General features: G+C 40.3%; 2 protein-coding genes across 15 annotated transcripts in view; one reads left to right on the top strand and one right to left on the bottom strand.

Annotated features, from left to right (window-relative positions):
- LOC107319941 (uncharacterized) overlaps positions 1–4,125 on the top strand; it is a 224,946-nt gene extending 220,821 nt beyond the window's left edge. For all 10 annotated transcript variants that reach the window (XR_014934795.1, XR_014934796.1, XR_014934798.1 and 7 more), the window contains one exon: positions 3,611–4,125. The gene's annotated coding sequence lies outside the window, so the exon portion shown is untranslated. The remainder of the gene's footprint in view (positions 1–3,610) is intronic.
- Positions 1–15,762, bottom strand: part of FHIT (fragile histidine triad diadenosine triphosphatase) — a 503,125-nt gene that overhangs the window by 12,855 nt on the left and 474,508 nt on the right. The gene's annotated exons all lie outside the window — the stretch shown is intronic.

Here is a 15,762-nt window from a genome sequence, read left to right as displayed (position 1 = left end):
AAGTGGCCAATACCATCCAGTAAGTAGGCACTAAAATAGGCTGAGGAATAAATTGCTCTCATTTAACATTCACTCTGAAAAATATGGCTGCATTTATTATGCAGTATATTGTTTTATATACTGTTTTGTTATAATAAGTCATGTTTAAAATGTCATGACATTTAAATCAACAGCAATAAGAGGGAAATACTGAGAAAGATCAAAAAGGATTTGAAAAAATCCTAGCAAAATGTTATGGGCCAAACTCCATGGTTCGAGTAAAAATAAAGTGGTTGTTCCCAGGTGTGGTGGCAGAGAGGTGGGGTGGTTGTGGCCAAGGGACTCAAGTGCTTAAGGCAAAGCCATCACAGTGCTCTGCGTGTCCCCTCTTCCCCTCTCCCCCCTGTGGTTTTAGTTTCTCTGGGCTGTCCTTTGCTATCAAGCCACCACAATACCCTGAATATGTCCTTAGAACTTGATAATGCCATTTGTCTCAGTGAGGAGCTTTATTTCAATGCCTGTGCTAAGTTATATGAATGAACTTTATATTATACAGTATAAAAGCTTACTTTAATGTGACTTCATAGCCTTTGAGAAAACACAGAGCCTGTCAACCACTGATGATTTACATGCATAATGGCAGATTTTCACCACAAAGACTTCTGATGTTAAAAAGAAAATAACTTGGATCAGAGGAGCGACTGTGTTACTGCAGATTGTGTGCTCATTTTTCTATCAGGTTTGAACCCTCATGGAGCATCCCTCACTGCTGCCTCTGTGCATCCTCACCCCCCGCCAAGGGGAAAAACAACAACTGCAACAACAAAACAGATGGTGATGCAACGAAACATTAAACCCAATCCCAATACCTGAGCTGTACCATGAATATTTCACTGAGGCAGAGGGTAGAAAAGACAACAAAATGATCTTTTCTAGCATCTTAAGGGATATCTAACCTTGTAATTGCTATAGACACGGAGGACACACAAGATGGAGACCAAGACTACTTAAAAGCTGTGTGTATTTTCTAAAAATTAGTAACTCAATGTTCCCATTACAACCTGCCAATACGAATGACATTTACTCTTGCTCTGAGGAATGAAAGAAACTCTAAGAGACAGACTGCATTAAGAATCTATTGATATTCCACTGACCTAGTGCCATATGAACCAGACAAGTTTTGTCAAGGGCAAATGCCCCAGAGTCTGAAAATTCATTTCTTAAAGTAGCAGCAAAGGAAAAAAGAAATATATTATGTATCTTCAGTGTCGAGAATACTTATAAAATCAAGTGTTGGCTTGCACTGTCCTGATATTGCAACAGCAGTATACAGCACTAGACCCAAATATGTGAGCAGAACTGGAGATATCAGATGGTCAATCACCTCTCCCAGTTTTCCTAGCAAGTTAGCACTGCCATAAAGTTTAAACGGGATGTTCCCTTAAGAGATATCACATAGGTTCTAATCCAGTTTATTTTATCTTATTACAAAAACTTCACAAAGCTAAGTTACCCATAGCAGAATAGGGTCTAAGACTTTCCTTTGCAAGGAATGGATGCAGAAAGCATGAGCTGCTCAGGGCATCCCCATGGTGCCTTGTACTGGTGGGGGCACACAGACAAAGGAACTGGAAGGAGAGTGAGAACAACTCAGTACTGTCCAGGCAGGCTCCTTCATCCCTCAAGATAAACCACTTAACACATACACTACACCAAATGAGAACAAAAAGTCACAGACAAGGGACCCAATTCAGAAGCAACATGAGAACCCCTATTTTTTTTTTTTTCTTAGTGAAGTTGAGCCTGAGATAGAAGAGGCTTTTTCAAGGGGTGTGGGAGCACAGGCTGCCTTCATTCGAGGAGGAGGAATATATTTGCTCCTCTTCCAATCTGCAATGTTGGCCTTTTGTTCAAATTCTTTTTCTGGGGGGTAAGACTGCAGTTATACCCACGTGAGGCCTGCGCTGAAGAGTGGGGATGGCATTATAGCCTGGGAATATAATATTCTGTAATAGATTTCAGTGAATGGACTGAATTTGGGCAAAATTAATTTTAGCTGGATACATTGTGCAGTTAATTAAGGCTGATAGCTTCCACTAGAAGAAAGGAGTTTTTGATGAAAATACATTGAAAATCTTATTAAACTGCCTAGTAAAAAAATCAGTTGCCATAGCCTGTGCTGCATCTTCCCAGACACCTCCATGTTTCTATACAGAAATCCTGTACTGATACCATTTGCATAACAAGTAATATTTAATATGCAGATGTGAGTATCGTCGCTTTTGGACAGAATTAATGTTCAGACCTTTGAGCACACTCATATTTTAGAAATATTCATCTTGAAAACTCACTGGGACTCTATTTGCAGCATTAGTGCAAGTTCTGCTGCAGGGAGCCTCATGGATGAGGTGGTGACATGAACATAGAGAGGTAGAAGGCAGAGAGGACACGAAGATTAGAAAAGCAGCCCAAACATGCCAAGTTTTCAGAGATGAAGTAACTTTGTTTTAGGTTCACTTTGTTCATGCCTAAGGAAATGATGAGGATCAACAGAAATGAAATCAATTTCTAGCCCAAATGAACACAGCTCATGGCTCAACTGTGAAGAGGAGGGGTATTTTTTCCAAAAGCTCAACTCCAATACTGGCAGATCAAATACCCTGAGAACAGATCTAGCATGAACTTGCATCAGTTTGCCAGACTGGGATTTTGCAGGTTTTCTATTTGTTTGATTGGGAAAACAGGTTGTACTGCCACATCATGTGGTGGACTTGCAAAATCATTTCATTCACTCAGATACAACTCAAAGCCAGGCCAGGGTACCTTGGTAGCGGAACTACTACTGAAGTCCTACCGCTTCATTCCTCTCTCCCATAAACATTTCATTTTTTTTAACTAGCCCTCACACAGAACTCCCAGGAGGCACATTCTGTGCTCCCAGGGCTTATCCTATGCATGTACTGATGTGTATGAAGGTGCCCAAGCTTTCCTCATTCAGACCCATAAGCATTATTATATTACATTTAATTGCAGAAGACACTGTCTTAACAGCTTTATTTCTTACATGACATCTTGTGAATTGCCTTTAAGAAAAGCCATTTACAAGACTTCTATATATATGTAAACTAGTATTCTAATGTCACATTCTTGTTTGCACATAACCTTGTAGTCACGTCAGCTAATCCGAATGCAAAAGCAAGTGGCCCTTCACAGACTTCAGTTAGGAAACAGTAGCATGGGTTGTCATAAAACAAAAGTGTTTGACTGATACTGTGCAAAATCTGTTCTGCTGGAAAACCGGCATCTTGCCCATCATCTTCTACAAAGTTCAGTATTTTTGTCAGTGCTCATCTCCTTGACTTCTTAATTGTCTGTGTTCACTGACTGTATCAAATGGAGTTTTCCTTTGCCTTTGCTCACTGTGTATTACATCTTTTAATCGGTATATATAATTACTTACCACAATCTGCCATGCCAGATTTTCTAAGCATTAGTCTAATTAACTTAAGCTTGATAATTATGTTTCAGATATCATAACAGTACACACAGAACTTGCAGATTATGCTGTTAGCTTAGCTGTTCCTGATAACATTTTTCTCCTATTCTTATTTTCACTTTTCTTTTTGTACAGGGTGGGAGCACAGGGGGGAACAGAAGCTGCTACTCTGTTTAAGCAACTGGAGGTTTCCATGAATTAAGTCTGTTTATAATAACAAGTCATCAAATAAGGCAACACAAATGAGAACAGATCCAAAAGGCCAAGATTTTATCTACTTACAGAAGTAGAACGTCAGTGAAAGAAGAAACCTGAGCTTCCAACAGCACAAATCATAGAGGATTCAGACACAATCTCACAGCACTTACTGGCCAATTACAAAAGTACTCAGAGTTTCCACAGGTCTCCAGCCTCAGCTATTCTAATTATACGCCTGTTGGCGACAGTGTGCCACCAGGGAGGCAATAAATAAGTGATAACATGCATGGGACCTGGCACACATACCTTGCCAGCACAGAAAGATCACCCCTCACACAAAGCGATGTGGGCCATCTGGGCATGTGAAATATGCAAGTCTGAGACTCTGAGTAACAGTAAATAGATGCAGAGAACACTTATGTCACAGTAATAAAGGAAAGCAAAAGAAATCAGTAAGAGGTAATGGGCTTTTATTTGACTTTCCGGTGCAATGCTTTCCCTCTCACTTCTGTCCAATTCCCTTTTTATTTTTAACCTTTTGAGCCCATCTGCTTTAACTGCTTGAGTGCAGTGGTCCACAGAAGCTGCCAAACCTACTCAAGGAACCACAGTGAGGATGTCGCATTTACTCTGAAGTTCCTAGCAAGGATTTAATCAGCTACAAAACACTGAACCACTCCTATTTTTAACACAGACTTAATAGATCTGGAGAGGACAGGAACATGCAGTTCCTCCTGCAAAGGTTTCTCATTCCAGCCCTTATTTTCAGGTGACTGAAGGGCTGTTACCCTTGACAGAAAAATTACCAGCAGTCAAGGAAGCAATCAGAGCAGCCAGTCCATAAATAAGCATAGCATAAATCTGAATATTAGTAATTAGCATTTGATTCAATCAGACCAGAAGCGTTAGACCACTGTAGCAGTAATTCCTTATAGGAATCTATTTAACGTTCCAATTATCTTTAATGGATTAACCTCAAAGTATGGCTGAGGTGCAACATCCAAAGAATCCCTTTGCTCATCTGCAGTCCACTTGCAACTAATTTCCCTTCACAAACCTACCTCAATTAACATTTTTCTGTATTTCATACATGAGTAACTGCAGTACTGAAATATGCAATCCTTTCCCAAATTTAATAGCTGAGATACCTTCATTTTGATTCTACAAATGAAGGAAAATAATTTTTTTTGCTACTATCTCAAACCAATTAATTTTTTTTTTTTTTTTTTTTTTTTTTAATATAACTGACTTTGCATCTGCGATATATGTATGAACCAAAAAGAGCCCTACATTTTTCACATCATAATTGCTTGGGAATGATCTGTCAGGCAGCACCTCAAAGACAAAAAAAGGACTTAGAAATCAGCAGATTTTTAAGTTTGCTTTACATTTTCCATCACTAAATTTTTTAAAGAACACTTTATAGTAAGAAAGAAAAGCTCAACTGGCTTAAGTTTAAACTATGTGAATTTGAAAGTCTTGGAAAATGATTATGTAATAATCTGGGAAGGAAACATGAATACACTCCTACTGACCAGCGTACAACTGTAGCAACATAATTAAATACAATCATTGTAAAACAAAGATCACTTATGTATAACATAAGGTGCATTATTTAGCACGGGTAGGATGAGGGACAGCTAACTGTGAACTCAGAGTCCTCAAATGCCCCTAAAACAGGCAAATATGTGCCCAGTCTTAACCTGTCTATGCAGCAGGGCAACAGCTGGATCTTACAACCCTTCCCATTCTCGCTGTATGGTGAGGAAACTCTTGCTTTGTGCCTCAGATGTGGCAAAAGGAGCAGCATTCTCTAACAGATTACAAATCTGACATTATTTTCCTTTTCACTGTATGTTTGCAGCATTATTTTAGCATTAAGAAAAATGAACACATATGCAGATAACAGCATCCACAGAGCAATATGGCATAGCTGTTTTGCTTCTTACAAGCATCCAATTTAACTTTATCATCAAATACCACACAGAGTTCCGCTCTTTACTGATTTTAACCTCTGTTTAGAGCTAGGCATCATGTGCTGTGCATATCATCTAGTGCTCACTACGGAGGAGAGCATTAACAGTAGAAAGACACATAGTGACGCAGTACATGAGTTCTTATTTCAGGACTGTTGGATTTTGTTCCCCATCTGACACTCCCAAGTGATGCCACAGAGCTTCACTGCCACTTCTCTGAGCATCTAATGTCACGATGAAGTGACACAGACATAATATTGCTTGTCCACACAGCTACACAAACACACTTTATTTTGTATATTAATTTCTATAACAAATAGAGATATGCATGGTCTATTTAGTTACACGGACAAATCCGTGCCCTGAAAGATGATGTTCTCATTAAATGGAGTTGCATGCCCAAACCTTATAAGCGCTGTTTACTTTGCAGGCAGCACAGCCAGCACGCTACAGAGCATAAATCTGTCACTATTGCCACTCATGCTGAGAGCACCCCATAGTGAATTCTGAACGCTTAGAAAAATTAAATAATCCAATAAGAGGAGAATATATATTAATAATCAATAACTGCTTAATTTAGCTAACATTGTGAGTGCTTTCTCCCCAACCCTTTAAAACTGCTTATGAAGAGTTCCAGAGATCACAGCATTTTACCCTCGACTTGGAGCTTTGTTTTTTAATCCACCTTTTTTTATTCCATCGTGTTTCACTTGGGATTAACAACTAAACAGTAATGAAAAATAGAACTGTAGATTATCTTGTGTTGGAAAAGACCTTACAGAGCATCCAGTTCCAACTTTCTGACACAAGCAGGGCTACCAACTACCAAATTCCCCAAAGCCCCATCCAACCTGGCCAGGAATGAGGCACCTGCAGCTCTCTGGGCAGCCTATGCCAGTGCCTCACTGCCCTCATAAAGAATTTGCTGCTCACATTAAATCTAAACCTACCCTCTTTTAGATTAAAACCCTTACCCCTATCAACTACAGTCCTGGATAAAAATAAACTCCCCTTGCCACTACTTCTGTTTTTAAGCAACACCACACTGCATTTATGCATGAATGCTGTTCTTATTTCAAGGACTGTTTCAGGCCTCATTCTACTGATGCTGTTTGTCATACATTCATTTCCTGTAATGGTTCTGGCCCACTCGCCAAGAAGGTAAGAAATTCTTTACATCTAGTGGGCACTTTTATATCTCTGGGCAATTGTCCAGGGCCAGGACCTTGCCTGATGCTCCACCTGAGCTGATTCACCCTTCCTGACCCCTCTGCATCTTCCTACAACACCAGAGTCAGCCAGGCCAGCCTTGCTTCCAGGAAAGTACTTGTAAGTTCACCAGCTGCCTTACAGATTGACTGAATGCAGAGGGCAGCAGGCTGCCACCTCCTATCACAGTTTACTGGCACTGCTATCTGAATTGAGATATATATAAATATAAGGCTGTGCTCTAGATGACAGTGCCAAGCATCTAGGGACGTTTCAGGAAATAGCCCTGAGAACATCAGAAAAGCTATAAATAATCTGTTAGGGATTATCTCCGTGACATGGATTAAATCAAGGGTTCCCATCCTCCTGCCTCATCGCTGGGATTTGGGGGCACCAATAAAAATTTGGATAAATACTACTGCAAAAAAAAAACAAACAAAAAACACCTGAAAAAACATCTGCTGAAAACTATCATGGTGAGCCATCCTGGGTTCAATCTCTAATCATGAGACAGATGTTGAGAATTACCTAAAGAAAGCAAAGTAGGTTTCACCAGCTTACTACAATAAGCTTATCACATGAACACAGATTTTGTGCTGATTCTGCCACCAGGAGGAACAGGTCATTATCCCCACAACTTGAACAAGAGGAAAGGACATTTTCTCTAGATAACAACAATTCACTGAGTGAAACTGAATCTCCAGTGCCCCAGTTAAAAAAGGTATTTAAGTTCTCTCTCAACACTGAGTGCATCTAAGATCCATTTCAACTCAGGTTGATTGCTTAAATGCCAGAATGAGATTGCACTTAATACCAACAGACACCTATGTAATTAAAAACACACACACTCGAGCATGACGCGCAGAGCTGGATGTGTTTTACTCAGTACCCACATTTGAGGATAAGAATTCTTTCTGTAATTAAAGTGAGGCAAGATGTCTGGATGCTCACATATCATGGCAGTGAGAGCAGTACAGGAAGAGAGATTAAGTCATGCTATGAGTCAGAAAACTCTGCAGAGCCAGATTAAAACCAGAGTAATAATTATGACAAATCAGTTGAAATTATTGCAGAAAACGTTATCTGCCACTTCAAAGCTGAACATTCTGACAAATTTTAGGAAAATAACATTTTTCCTTCATTCTTGGCATCTCCTCCTGCATCTACAGGAGCTTTTATTGTTTTAACACTCAGTTTTTCAATGCCATTTTCCAACTGTGGCTATGAAACATTTGGTATTACTTATATCATTCTTGTGCTTCAACACTGTAAATACCTATGTCTCTTTTTTACCCCTTCGGTGCCATAGTGACGGAGGATCACATGTAGCGACTACCCGTGGTATCATTCTTATCCATTAGTGACTGACTACTCATAGTATCATCCATTAGCATTGCCCTTTAACCCACTGTGATAATTGGGGTCTGCATGTCTTCCATAATTGTAAGCTCAGCATGGGAAAATGCAAGGTTTTGAGCAATAGTCTGAAAATATCATCATTTTCGTTGATACAAACAGTGCAGAAGAGAGAACAAGAGAGCTTTGTATGTAATCACATTCATGGTGTCTACAGCACAATTTCTCCTAACGGTGTTTCAATGGCTTATTCAAATGGAAGCTCCATATACCACTTAATATTGATGTCAGAAGTGACATGTGGAGCTAATTAGATGTATTTATCTGCTAGAAGAGGTATGTACTTCCATTTCTGCCTAACACTTTAAAGTTGAAAAATCCTGTTGCTCCTACATGTCTGTGCTGGCAGTGGCCTTTTACAATATCTAGAGGTCGTATTTGTAATAAAGCTTGGAAGAAAATGAAAGAAAAAAGAAAAAGATGCATTTACATTCTTCCCCCAGCATTCACTTCTGTATTAGATCAGCCCTTGGCTGCCTCAGCAAAGAATGAAATTACAACAGGGCTTGATGCAGACCTGTGGATAAAGCAAACAAACCCCCATTCTGCCAGGCAGCTGCTGCATGTATTTAAGCCACCGGTAACAGGAGGGCAGGCCACTTGCTGCTGGTTACTTTGCATTATCCAGGATAACCACCAGAGCCAGTGTGATGACTCTGGATTTGCAGAGGTGACATTAGACCAAAGCCCCATTACACAACAGGCAAAGGCAGCAAGTCAGCCCCATCAGCAGCAGAATTCGACCCAGCTGGGTTCTGCTGCATTCAGTGGAAAAATACCCATTGGCTTCAGTGGAAAAGAGTTCAGCATCTGTGTGCCAGCAGGGAAAAAAAGCTCAAAAGGTCACACAGAGAAAACAAAGGGGAAGTTGTTCCGAGGCACAGAGAGCTGCTTCCATTTTATTTTACCTTATTTTTCTGTTTGGGATTTCATATTGGTTTGTTTTTCAGCAGAGCAATGCATCCCACCATGCAACCTCCCCCAACTAACCAAGCAGGAGCACGATCTGTTTTAAAGAAAGTCATAGGTTTGTCTGCGGACAACTCAATATTTCACTGCATCGGGCCCTGTTTCTCATACTATTTTTTATCGATCAGAATACCTCAGGCTATTAAGTTTATTAATTAAATGATAATTTTTTTTTTCCTGGTGAGAATATAAGGAGATAAATGTCTTACAAATAAACTCAGAGCTCGCAGGCTGAGTCATGTGGTGATTTAGAAGTCATTTATCTTTTTCTCTAACCCTCAGCAAAAAAAATAATCATTGCCACAATGCTCTGCGAGTCTAATGCGACTGTGAAATGTGCAACATAAAGAGATATTTCTCATTCCCAGCACAATTATACCAAGCTTTTATGCGATACTAATTTGTAACTGCAATGCTAACAAGAGGATATGGATAGCTGTTAATCCATTTAAGCACAAGCTTCCGCCCTTCTAAAGCGGGGAGTGGTCTGACCCCATCAGCTGAAGACAACCTTTACAGAAGCTGAATTCAGACTCAAATGTCTGTGTCTGTCAACGACACATGAGTTTGCATATGCCTGAGTTTTCCTGCGCTTTATTGCTGTTCTGAGCCAGGCCTGGGGTTGATAGGTGATGTTCTAAAGCTGAGAGACAGCAGCTCTTTGAAGAGCTTTCCCTCAGTGCTGCTTTTCCCAGGCTGAGCTGCTGGAGAGCACTTCTGTGTCAAACAAGTACCTTTGACTCCATTGCCCACCCCAGAGCAAGCAAAGGAGCTGCTTGGGCACCCTGCTTGGTGTGCAGGGAAAACACCACGGCTCTTTGATCAAAGCTCCAGGCAAACTAGGTGCCAACTGACACCAGGTAGAATGGCTCGGGGACAGAGGAAACTTGAAAGGCAAGAATCCAGATGGTCAGAAATATAGAATGAGGCACAGATCCCTTCCTAGAAGGGTGAAAAAGTCTGCCAGGAGCACAAAATTATATGTTCACATGCAACTGTATGTCAGCACCCACACGAGTGCTGTCGATACAACAGGGCCACCTCCATTTAAGTCCCTGCACTGTGAAGGCAGTGGGCAGCTTCTGCTTGCTAGTACTTCTAATACATGGCACCACAGCTATTGCTTTAAGTGTTTGTAGCACTAAATGCATTTCAGAATCCCTTATTTTCTTTGTGTTTCATTAATGGTATTTTGATTTAAAGAGACTGTCATCAGGACAAACACATGGGGCAAGGTAACAGCTGAAAGCATCAGGAGAATACTGGAAGGGAGGGGGGAGGAAGAGTGAACAGAGAGCAGCCTAAATAATTCATCTGAAACAGGACTTCTGCATCCTGCCATGAGACAGACCAGCAGCAGCTGAAATCTACTACGTGCAATTTGGATGCCAGCCCATGGAGCACAGGGCAGCAGGGGAGCTGGGTCTGCAAAGGTGCTCTTTGCTATTCCCAGTGACAGCAGGTAAGAATGCAAATAACAGACCTCAGTTTTTGCCCTAAATATTTCAGATTTCCTGTTTCTTCAAGAAGAATATGCTACCACATTCTTAGAAAGTGGCTTTGCTCAAGAGACTAAGTAGCCCTCCAGATCTGACCTTTACAAGTTATGCCACTGGATCACCTACACTTTGAATACAACATACCACAAACTAGTTTCTTTTCTCCAGCATTTGCGAATCCCTTAATATACCATAGAAAACTCAGCATTATTTACCACTGATGGTACCCATGGCTCTGGGCAGGTCAGTTTGCAATGCCTCCTTCAAAACCAATGTAAAATCACAGTGTAAAAGACATGTCTCATGCTTACTACTCTACTGATCTGCTCCCAGAGGAGATTTGCAAAAGGAATCAAAGAGGCACAAACAGCAAAGGCAGCGTTTGCAGAAACGCACTATTGGAAAAATGATGGCGCATGAATATAGACTAAGGCCTTTAATTTTTCATACCCCTTTTTGCAAGGAAAAAACAGCTGCAACAGCACCAGCCTACAGGTGGTCAAGGGACATCTGCACTGCCTTGCAGTGACCTTGGGTGCTGCTCCAATAAAGCGGCTGACAGCAAGCTCCAGAGACCTCGCTGACATCCTAGATAGAAAGTAGGGCGCAACATCAGCAGCATGCACATGTGCACCAGACTCCTTCAGCCCCAAGCACAGATATCCACACTCCACAAACCCATTACTGTTGGGCCTCTGCTGGCAACATGCAGGAGGTCAGAAAGCTCTGTGCACTTTAACCCAGGCTCTCTCCATCAAAGTAACTCAGGGCTATTTCTTAGAATATCCCATCCCGCTCTCTGGAGCTGTTTACTTACAGTTCCCAATCAACATCTGATACTAAATAAAAGAACCATAAAGTGTTTGAAGAAATCGAGATCACGAATGCTCTGTGACAGCTACACCAAGAAGCAGCGCTGCTTCTTGGCATCTGAGTGCTAGTTTGTCAACCTTTGCAATTTAAGCAATTCACAGCCAATTTAATTAAAAATATAACAGATCTGAAAGCTGCTAAATTCTTGCAACGACTATCAGTCATTTGGTAATGGTATGAAAGAGCCATCAGAAGGGAACTGTACGCAAACTTTGTTGAGATTGAATAATAGGGGCATTACAGCTCCAGCCATTAATGTGGTTTTTAAGAAAACCTCCCCATCCGCATCAACCTAAAAACCTGGCGTTTTTATGTCAACACCCTCATTTACAATCAAAATATATTTTTAGGAAAAGTACAGTATATTTAATGGTGACGAGCTGCCCATTTCACATTCTGAACACTAAAACAGCCTCTGCTGTGCTCACTTCATCATTCAGTTGATTTAATACAAAACTTCTTTTCCTTCCCTTTTCTGCTTGTTGCTAGCATGAATAGCCCGTATTCATTAGTAATCAAATACAATAGTAACTCTAACACTGTTGCACAGCTGAACTTTTTTTTTTTTATTATTATTACCAACACCCTCATGTTTAAATTATTTCCTTTAAATAGTTGTCTCTTGTTATTCTAGTTCAACTCACAGGGGAAGTTCTGACTGTGACAGCTTGGGTGAAGGATGCCAAATTAAATAAGTGAACAAACCCAGAATCAACAGATACTGGTGTCATCATTAGAATAAAGTCACATTCAGCCACATCCACAAGAGTTTGGGGTTGCTGCCAGGGAATACTGCTGAGAAAGAATCATATGTGGTCCTCAACTCAAACCACGTTCAAATTCTTGTGACAGCTTAACACTTACACATCAATTAACTTCTGGGCATGGACACAAGTGCATTCACAAGTGAATATGTGAAAAAGAAGCCTGCACACCCCTAAGATGTGATAGATGGACTGCAAAGCTCTCCTGGTGAGAACTCATACTTTCAAATTAGCCAAAAACATCCTTGAAAGAAGAGGGAATAAACCCCTGGAGGCTTCTTTTGGTCACATGCTCTAACATCAGAGATTTGGGACAAAGATACTGTGTCACACACAAATGTACGTATAAACATAACTGCAAGACAAATACAGAAAACCAAGAGCTAATACATCTTGTTTTGGAGGTTAACTCCTATGCATAAAGTTCCTAATCTGTTCTGAAATTAATTTTATACATCTAAAAAGGAAAATTTTCTGTTATATGAACTAGTCCAAATGTTCTTTTTCTTTTTTTATAGAAGTATTGCAAAATTACAATATTTATATATAGTAGCAGATGCTGCTCCACAATATAATACAACTTTATATCATATACTGCCTTTCATACCAAATGCATTGCCAAGCACCGAGCAGAATTAAGTACAAGGAAGCAGTGGATGCAGGCAGTACACAGTATAAATTATAGAAACCAGTGGTGTAAAGACACTGTATGATGAATAAATTAAGGCACTGAGCCATAAGGCCAATAAAAGAGTGAGAAAAAATTAAGAGGCATATGCAGATGAGAAAACCTACTTTGAAAAAGACAAAAGTTGAAGAGATGGAGAGTTGATGAGGCAGAAAGTTACACAGAGGCTGCTCCAGATGGTAAAAACAGTAGCAAAGGAAGCAAAGGCCACCAAGAGTGGCACGACTATGTGCAAAGCAACACAAGGTGGCTGCAGAATCTGGGGAAGAAAAAAAAGAGAAGAAAAAAAAGGAGATTCCTGCAATGCTGGCTGTAGAAATAAGGAGGCATCCTGAAAATCTAAATATCAGAACATCTGAAAGCACCAAAGAATGTGGCTGTAAAACATCCTTCAGCTGTAGTGCTTGAGGAGCCTCCTGCCCTGCTGGCTGATTTAGAAACATGAAGTTTGGAAAGGAAAACATTGTCTGATAAACACTGATTCACAGTTAGAGTATAAACACCTATAGGAACCCACACGAGTGCCCAGGTACACAAGGAAATGCTTGTCTATGCCACAAATATGGAGTCAAAACCATTTGCCCAAGTACACGACTGACCTGACATTCCCATCACACATTGTATCCTCCTTCTGGGCACCACGTATTTTATGTACACGATGCCCTGCTACTCAAATAGTTTCGAGCACAGACTGAAATGATGCAACAGCAGCACCATATTGTTCAATATTTCTGAGAAATCAAACGACTCTGCTTTGCTACACTGTTTTTAAAATACTAATAAACAAACATTAAACAAACTCATATTTAGCTCTCAGGCCTGAAGCTGCAGTACACAAGAGGCAAGTTGGCATAGATGTGTTGGCCAGTGTTTACTCGGCTCTGAACTAAGTGGCAAAAGTGATGATAGTGTCATTTGAAGTCACCAAGCATACATATTTGTGGATCCCTTTCAATCTGACTGAGTTGTCAGTGTGAAAACAGTGCTGAAAATAAACATCCCTCTGTCGACCTCCACCAACAAGCCTGGGCAACCTTTAGGCTTTCAGACTAGCAAGGTCTAGTGCTCACACGTAGCTTCTGCCGTGGCATTTTCAAGCAGAGAATGACAGCAGTGACATTTAAATCTTGTTCATCTCCTTTCCATATCCAGGTTTATTTCCTGGCTCATCATCTGTAGTCTCTGCCAGCCGAGCCCCAAGACAACCATACTATATCAAACCAGGATATAGTCACGGTGCTTATACAGCGTGGTCTTAGACATCTTAGAAGACTAAAATACATAAATGCTGTGTTTAAAATCCTGCAGATAGATCCAATAATACTACAAACAAGAAGGAATTAAAAAGAGTGTCTAGGAGTAAGACTAAATAAAGCAACTGCTTCTAAGATCAAGACCTAAACCACTGAACTCCCACTACATGGAATCTGTCACATCTAGGCACACAGTGTGCAGAAATGAGCTCAGTTCTTACACAGAAACCTGGCAAATAACCTACTGGTAATTTAAAAGCCCTCAAGAGGGCACCTAGGAAAAGCCTGAGTTACATACTGAATTAGTGGTGGGACTCTGTACAGTGGGTAAACATCCATCTCTCTGCTATCAGCTACAGAAGGCAGTAAATGTAAACTATCTAGTGCTCACAAGCAAAACAGCAAAGAAAGAATTGGAGGCTGTATAGATTCACCTACCCAACTGCCCCTTTTAACTTTTGAACTCAAGTTTCATTTTAACAACTTTGGCATTATCACCTGTTTGTGGCCAACCCACATAACAAGTAAATTACTCAAATTTTAGGTCAACTACTTATTTTATGCTCAGTTGTGAGGATGGTATGTCATTCTGAAGTCCCTGTGATACACAAGTACTATACGATGTATTCATACCAACCTGACAGTCTACAATATGAAATGCAATGGGAATCAATGCACTAAGGAAAACAACAAATCAAACAAATAATCAGCCGTAAGGCTGAAGGCAGGACAGGGCTAGTTTATATGAAATAGCCTTTGGAAAACAATTATTTACCTGTGATCTAACTTGGCATTTAAATAAGTTTCATCTAAATACTGACACACTCAGAGATACCATTTGTTGGTTTTGCTTCTACTTTTCAAATAAAATACTTTGGAGTGGATCATTGGATTGATTATTTAATGGGCTAATTATTATTTTAGGGCTTTAAGGAGCAGGCAAATGTTACATATATCTGATACCTGTGTGGTATAAACACAGAAAAACCCCATGACCAGAAGATTCGCAATTAATTTAGGATACTGTCAATCACAATCCCTTGCTTGGAATCTCATGCTGAGATCCCCAGACTGAACAGGAGCTTGGGCTGTCAGAGCAGTCCATATGATATGAACCCTCTGAAAAGGATTAGGTCTTCCTCTGAGTCAAGGGCAAGAACACAATACAGTTCCTTATGAAACTTGGTAGTCTCTCAAGAAAACCACAGGAAAAGCATAGTATCTGTCAAATTTAGAGGCAAGATACAAGTGATCAGGGCTAGGCACATTCATAACTTGGAAAAAGAAATCATCAACCACAAATAATGTGCTTTAGGTGACCTAGCTACATATATTCAATCTGACTGAGCAGAAAAAAGCATTATTAAAAGAATTAACACAATCCATCCTGAGATTTATTTGTATGGAAGCAGCTGGTGGGTGAGATCATGTAAGAATTGATT

This window comes from Coturnix japonica, chromosome 15 (assembly GCF_054131305.1).
Source record: "Coturnix japonica strain WE chromosome 15, WE-NBRP24, whole genome shotgun sequence".
NCBI classification, from domain to species: domain Eukaryota; kingdom Metazoa; phylum Chordata; class Aves; order Galliformes; family Phasianidae; genus Coturnix; species Coturnix japonica.
Note: the sequence above shows the minus strand (reverse complement) of the source record. Positions and strands in the feature narration are given on the sequence as shown.